Source organism: Belonocnema kinseyi, chromosome 8, assembly GCF_010883055.1.
Source record: "Belonocnema kinseyi isolate 2016_QV_RU_SX_M_011 chromosome 8, B_treatae_v1, whole genome shotgun sequence".
NCBI classification, from domain to species: Eukaryota; Metazoa; Arthropoda; class Insecta; order Hymenoptera; family Cynipidae; genus Belonocnema; species Belonocnema kinseyi.
In genome coordinates, this window is record NC_046664.1 from 131102166 (window position 1) to 131110091 (window position 7926).

Consider the following 7926-nt stretch of genomic DNA (forward strand, 5'->3'; position numbering starts at 1 on the left):
AAACCCTTGGTACAGGGACCCTCTATCCGCAACCCGAGGACGCGTTCGGTGGCTTTGTCATAGGCCCTTCGGTTTGATTCTAGAGGAATCAAAACCGAACTTAATCTTAATATATATATAATTAAAATAAAAAACTTTAAACTTTCAAAAGCTTTAAAACCAAAATTTAAACATTTAAAAAAATGGTTTAAATAACAAAAAATAATATTTTTGCCAAATTTCACACATATATTATTTATCTATATTATTATAAATAGTTTAATAATCAACTATTTCCAATTTAATAACAAATTTTCTCTAATAATTCTCTTTGTCTAAAAACCTAGGTAAATTCATCAACTTTAAACAAAACAAAATATATATATATATATATATATATATATATTTCTATTCTATTCGCAATATCGTTTTAAAGAACTTCAAAAAACAGTTAATCTTGGGGATTTAACTATTTAATGACAATACACATTCCTAATCACTCGGTGATTCAAGAAGATCTAGAGAAAAATATATAAATTCTATAAATATAAATATAAATTGAACCGAATATCATATATACATTTATACGGTTCAATAATTCATTTCTTGCTTAATCTTGCAAGCTTTTTTCTCGCTGCAATCAACTTTTCTTGGTCTCGAATGTGAAGCATTTCGTTTTTGGTGAGTTCCCGCATTCTCAAACTTAAATAGGTGTGAATCACAATGGCAATCAGTTCCGAAGTATGTTGATCACAAGAAAATGAAAATACATTGTTCCATGTGACGTCTTCAACAACTAAATGATAGACATCTTCAAAGAACCCCGCAATGGCTTTCCGTCGATTTTGATTAAACTTCGTAAAATTGTAATTCTCTATGTCTCGATCAAAAGTGTTATGGCGCACAAAGTCCGAAAATGGACAGTTTTCGAGTTATAGAGGGTTAAACATCCAACCCTTTTAAGAAACATTACCAAATATCTCGAAAACTGCAGCTCTGCGAAAAAAATGTTCCTGATAAAAGTTATTGGGCTCTAATGGGGAAATGCAAAGAAAGTCATGGCCTTAAGACACAGGTCATTTTTCAAGGTCATTCAATATGAACTTGTCATTTATTGCTAATATTCAGCCAATAAAGACAACACCGTTAAAAATTTCTATAGCGATTTTACTATAAATGTAATGGAAGTAATATGCATATACGTGTACTAAATTTAATATACCGTTATATTCTAAAATAATATATATGTATAGTAAAATAGAGTGCATAAAAGTTGAAAATTTTTTGATGTATTCAAATCTTGTCAAATGTTTAAAACTAAAATAATAACCAACAATTCATCGACTAAATTCTTATTTATAATCAAAGTGCAACGTACGGGTGGGGTTTTCATCAAAATTCAATGCCAATATCAGAATTTTTACGTGAGTACTGCTGCTTTTAGGTTACGTGTCTTAATGATGTATTTAATTGAACTTATCCACTTGAAACCCAGTATAATTTAGGTTGAACTAGAAACAAATATGATGCTTTATTATTTAGAATTAAACATTACTGTAAAAATTATTTTTAATTTGTGTAAAGTAAAATAACCTGGCTCTTCAAAGAATTGATCAATATACATGCATATTAAATTTACTACGCAGCCTCTTAATAACTATTTCATAGACCGAGCTCTTAGATTTACTATACAAAAGTATAGTAAATGTATATTCAAATTGCAAACATTTTTAACAGTGAAGATATAAAGTGGAAATCAATATAGAACCCATAAAGGCAAGAAATGAGAATGACTTTGTCAACAGCCAGCCAATGAAGCCAAGTCATGAGTGCGATTTAGTCATTATCTGGCCAATGAAGGCAAGACATCAGCGAGATTTAGTCATTATCTAGCCAATGAAGGCAAGATTTGTCCAGGATGATGTCAATATCTAGCCAATGAAGGCATGAAATGAGCTTGATTTATACAATATCCGGCCAATGAAGGTACAGTGGCCCGCTGTAACGGGAATATATACTCAGAAACAAAACGCCCGTCCTTTGTGAACACAAAATGACTTGCACAAAAATGATAGCAGAGCTCTCAAGTTATTGTTCTTATGAACATCCTTCTCATGATTTCCCTTCATTCGCTGGCTATTCACTAAGTCATTCTCATTTCTTGCCTTTATGGGTTCGAGATATTTGGTAATGTTTCTCAAAAGGGTTGGATGTTTAACCCTCTATAACTCGAAAACTGTCCATTTTCGAACTTTGTGTCCCATAACACTTTTGATCGAGACATTGAGAACTACAATATTACGAAGTTTAATCAACATCGACCGAAAGCCATTTTATGTATATTTGCTGCGGAGTCCTTTACAATGTTTTACAGAAGAGCGTTCGATTATTTTGATCAAATTATACATTTTTGAGCTAGGATGTATGAGATCATCTTCATTAGCTAATATAGCCAATGGTTGATTGGCCATTAGTGGATCTCCTCTCTCGTTTACGGCGGAAATAAAAGCAAGACGACAAACTTCACATTCTATGTAACTTTGTAATCTTTTACATAAAATACCAGTACTATAATAAATTAGGCAATCAACCACTTCTAGAAGAACACAATCATGATCAATGGCAATGAAATCACAAAAATCAGAATCAGAATTGATTACCACGTTAAGCTTGTCTTTAATTTCTTTCAAAGCCTTCGATTTGTCCTGATTATTGGTCCCATAAATTTCTTTAATTCAAGCTATTGACATGAGAGGAGCAGTGGAAGTAACAGGATTATTGACAATGGTGGTGGATCAATTTCCAAATTTTGGCGGTTTTAGGATGCTAAACAAGGTCAATATCTTGTAGAAATGGAGGAAAGTTGGAGTTGCAGGATGGTCGTTAGAGCCTCCAGTCAAGCATACTGTCCCGAAGAACCTCTACAGATAGAATGATAAGAATTTAAATTTATCAGTCCGAATTTCCACATTTATAAGCACACCCTTATAAAAGAAAGGTTGTTAAATAAATTTGTCACATGCAGTTTGCATTTTGGCTATCAGGAATTCTCAGATAGAAGAAGCAATCTTGATGTTATAAAGCCTGTAAATTTATGGTAAAAAAATAAAAAGAGGTAAATGTAAAAAATTAGATGGGAAAAAATGAAATGTCATGGATTAAGGTACTAAATGAAATTAGGAAAAGGAACGGGAATCCTTTTCGCAACTTCAGGTCCCATGACTATCAGCGCGATACGTGTATAATTCCATTTGTTGTGCCTATACAAAATGTGTATAATATTAATAAATAACTGTATATTGCAAGAAGAATAATATATTAAAATCGAAAAATAATTACCTTCAGAGGATCCTGATTGATCTTACCTGTAAGAACATACTTACAATCGAATTCTAATATTAAAGAATGCGTCAAATCAATCGTCGATTTTAATGTCATGCGAAGTCTTTCGACTGTGCTGTCCGTCAATAAATTTTCTTTTTCTAATTGGCCATCAATAACTCGTTGTTCCCAACCATTTATAAATTGCAAACCATCTTCAATTACGTGCAAAAAAAATTATCTTAATCAGGGTGGCCGTTTTAATCAAAGAAAAAAATTTCCAGTCATTTCCCGGTTTTTTCTCGGTTCACAAACATTTTTCACTGTGAATGAAATTGAAAAAATTGAACTCTATTCTTAACATTTTGCCATTTAAAGTAATAAACAACAAACTGAATCATTCAAAGTAAAACTCTTCAATTTCAAACTTTTAACATTGAAGTTTTGTTTCACTTTTATAAATTATAGAGTTCAAAGATTCAGATTAAGTTCCAAAAATATAAATCCGCGTCAACATTTTCAATACTCTAAATTAAAGAATCAAACAATGAACTCAAAAATGTTCAAAATATATTATTTTTAGTAATTTTAAGCTCGATACCAAAATTTTCGTGCAAATACCCACAGCCGAATTAAAAAAAAGTAGATTTTTGCAGATTTCAAACAAAAAATTTGGAGCCTTTTTCAGAATTGTGAAAGACTTCAAAAGTATATAAATATTTTCTTAAGATTTTTAGGAAAAATGAAAATAATTTTTTATTTTGAAAAATTATTGTAACAGAAAATTGAAAAAGATTTTAAGAGATTTCAAAAATTTTCGAAGAAGAACCTGGAAGATTTTAAGAATTGTTTTCTTTTAAATACTTGGTTTCAATTTACTTGAATTAAATGAACAATGAAATATTGATAAATATTAAATACTTATTCTTTTTCTAAATTGAAAAATATCAAATGAAATAGATTAACAATTGAATAATTAAGAATTAAACAATACTTTAAATTTAGTAAAAATCTTTAATTACGAATATATTATTATGTATTTATTTTTAAGTAGAAAATAGTTTATAAAGTTTCAAACGCACGTTAACATTTTTAATGGCTAAACAAATTAATAGAAATAATATATGTATAAATAAATTTATTTATTAAATTTAATATAAAAAAGAATATAAGGGAAGGCCTACAATTTTAAGTTAAAAATATTTTATTAATAAATCATTAAAATGTTTATTTAAACATAAAATTATCGGAATAAATGATATATTAATATCAATTCTTATTATGATTTTTGAATTAAAACAGTTACAATCGGGAAATTCTCAAATTTTAAACGGATCTAGAATCGTTTTATCAAATCAATTATTATTCAGATTTTTATATTCAAAGTAAAGCTCCATTAAAAAAATTATTTATTTATATTTACAGTTGATAAAATAAACTGTTTTTTATCAAAAATATTCAACTTCAAATGCTTTTAATTTTTAATTGTTTAAATCCTCAAAAATGTACTTTAATTATTTTAAAAACTGTTGAACTCGAACTTGGGCCGATTTTTCTTCTGAAAATTCCTAAAATTCCCGGTCAAGAAATAAATTCATTCATATCATACGTTGTTTGGCTTATAATTTTGATTTTCGATTGATATTAAAAATTTTGAAATTGCTATAACTCTGAGCATTTTTTTTGTATAAAAAAAGTCATCAGGATAAATGGTTTGGCTTTCTGAGTACTATTAATAGCCGTAAATAACAATTTTAAGTATAAAGAAATATTCCAAAATTTGTATTTTTATCCAAAATGGCTGTTTAACGAACTCGTCCTTTCTTTTCAGACCTTTCTTTTCTTATACTTTCTCAATCATAAATGATGAGAATAAGAAAAATGAGAGGCCATTTTTTTAAATATTAATTTCAGTTTTTAAATCATTTGAATTCTTTACAGTAAAACGCTGTTACTTTCCTCTTTAATATTGATATTTCATCCAATATAAATAAAATTGAAAATAAAGATTCTTAAGTATAGTCTCAATATACTTGTTCTCTGTCATTCTTTTAATTGTTGTAATTTCGTTTTCTGAGTCTTGTCGATTTTCCGTTGTGTATTTTTATGCTGAAAAAATTTTAAGCTATATATTATAAGTATAATTTCATTAGATACAAAAATAGAAACTTTAAGGGGCCGTCAGTAAACTGCATTACCAATTGTATGGGGGGGGGGGGGGGGGGGGGGGGGGTCATGCTAAAAACTATGGTTCGAACCGAGGTTGGGGGTCAGTAGAAAAAAAGTTACGAACTTAGGTAACATTTAGTATGTTTTCTTATTATTAACTTTTAAAGAATTGTTCTTTTTTCTCTGTTTTTGTAAAACCCCTTTTTCTCGTTTTGTTCGCTTAAAAGCTTTTTGGTAGAAAGTCGACTATTATATTTGTGGTTCGGAATTCAACTCATTTGGTTAAAAATTCTAGTATTCAGTTGAAAATTTTATTATTCTGTAAAAAATGCAACTTTTTTGTCAAAAAGTTATCTTGTTTCATTATGAATTCAGAAGCTTGGTTAAAAGTTGAACTACTTTGTAAAATAATTTTTTTTTTTGGTTCTAGATTCACCTCTTTGGTTGAACATTTAACTATTCTATTTTTAGAAAATTATTCTTCTGCGGATCAAAAGAGATTTTTAGGCTGGACTCTTTATTTTAAAAAGTAACTATTTTGTTGAAAATTCGTCTTTTTTTAATAAGACTTTTTTTACCAACAAGGTGAATATGTCATTTTTGATTTAAATTGATATTCTTATTAAAAATTATTATTTTCTGGTTTCAAATGGCTCCTTTCGCATTGAAAATTCATGTATTTGCTACAAATTTGTCTTTTTCTACCAAGAATAAATTTTCTGCGCTAAAAATTGATCATTTTTTTATTAAAAATGGAACTGTTTGGGTCTACATTAATCTAATTTGTTTGATGATTCAGCAATTTGGTAAATCATCCTCTCGGCTTTAAAATTCAAAAATTTTGTCAAAAATTATTATATTTTTTTGAAAGCTCGTCTTATTTTGGCAGATCATTCATGTAATGCTGGAAAATTCATTTCTTTGGTTAAAAATCTAACTATTTTGTTTGTAATTTATCTTCTTCAATTGAAAATTAAAGGACTTGGTTAAAAGTTGAACTTTATCATTAAAGATTCATATTTTTAGGACTTCCCTTGATATTTGCGGTTGACTCTTTTGTTGAAAATTTAATTCCTCGATTTAGTTGAAAATTAATCTTTTTTTAACATGTAACAATTTTTTTGACATTTTATGTTTTTTGTTTTGTTCCAAATTAATTTTTTATCTAAAAATTGCAATTGTCTATTTTTGTTAGAAATTTATACATTATAAGTTTAAAATTTAATTATATGGCAGAAAATTAATTTATTTTGTTGAAAATTCATCTTTTTGGTCAAAAATTAATTTTCCTGATTTTTTTTACATCTTCTTTTTATTAAAAATGCAATTGGTAAGGTCTAAATTAGTATATTTTGATTAATGATTTAACAATATGGTAGAAAATTAAAGTATGATTCGTTTTTAAATGAACTCTTCTGTGCTTTTTTCGTGTTTGCTAAATCTAGTTTTTTTTTAATCATATTTCTGCAAAATTGACCTTTTTGGCTTAAAATTGAACTTTTATTGTTGACAATTTGGTTTTTTATGTTAAAAATTACTTTTTCCTCTGAAAATTGCAACTTGTCTATTCTTGATTAAAAATTGATCCTTTATAAGTTGAAAATTCAACTATTTGGTAAATAATTCATTGAATTTGTTAAAAATTCGTCTTTTTGGTAAGAAAATTAATATTCTTTGTTGCAAATTCATTATATATTTCGACTTTAAATCTTAGGAATTCAAAATGTTTCATATTGCATTCAAATCAATTCAAAGTGAGTTTTAAATAATAACTGATCCGAGGAATTTTATTTAGCTGTAAGGCATAGCGTAAGTTACAAGTTTGAGATAATAAACGACCCTGTGATCCTCTTCGTGACTTTCTTACCTAAAAACCAGCTGATGTGTACAATGTGAAAATTATTTCGAAACTATTTATGAAAAAAATAAATCACAGTTTTTAAACACTTAAAACCCCTAATTGGATAGTTTTTTTTGTTATTGCAAACTTAACAAAAATTCACTTGAAGAAATATATGAAATCAAAAATTTTCTTTTCCTTGGTGGGAATTTTTTTACTAGTACGAAAAAGTACAACTATTTTTACAGGAAAACACCAATGAATATAATAATTTTTTAAATACTAAGAAATTCAGGTAGCCGTTTTAATCAAGGAAACAAATTTCCGGTCATTTCGCGGTTCGCAAAAAATTATTTAATTATTTTAATTCTTTGTAATTCTTTCCTTTTCCATTTTTTGTAGCAGCCTTAGTTGTTCAGATGCACAGAAAAGTTTAAATATTATTTCATTCATACCTTAATTAAGCGAAAAAAAATATATTTTAGGATTTAAAAATATACGTAGAAGAAATATATTCAGTGAAGTATTCGAATCTTCAATTCACTATTTTTGCAAAAAATTCTTTCAATGTGCGCCTTGGCTCCACCCCTCCCGTAGACGTAGGCAAAGGATGCGGT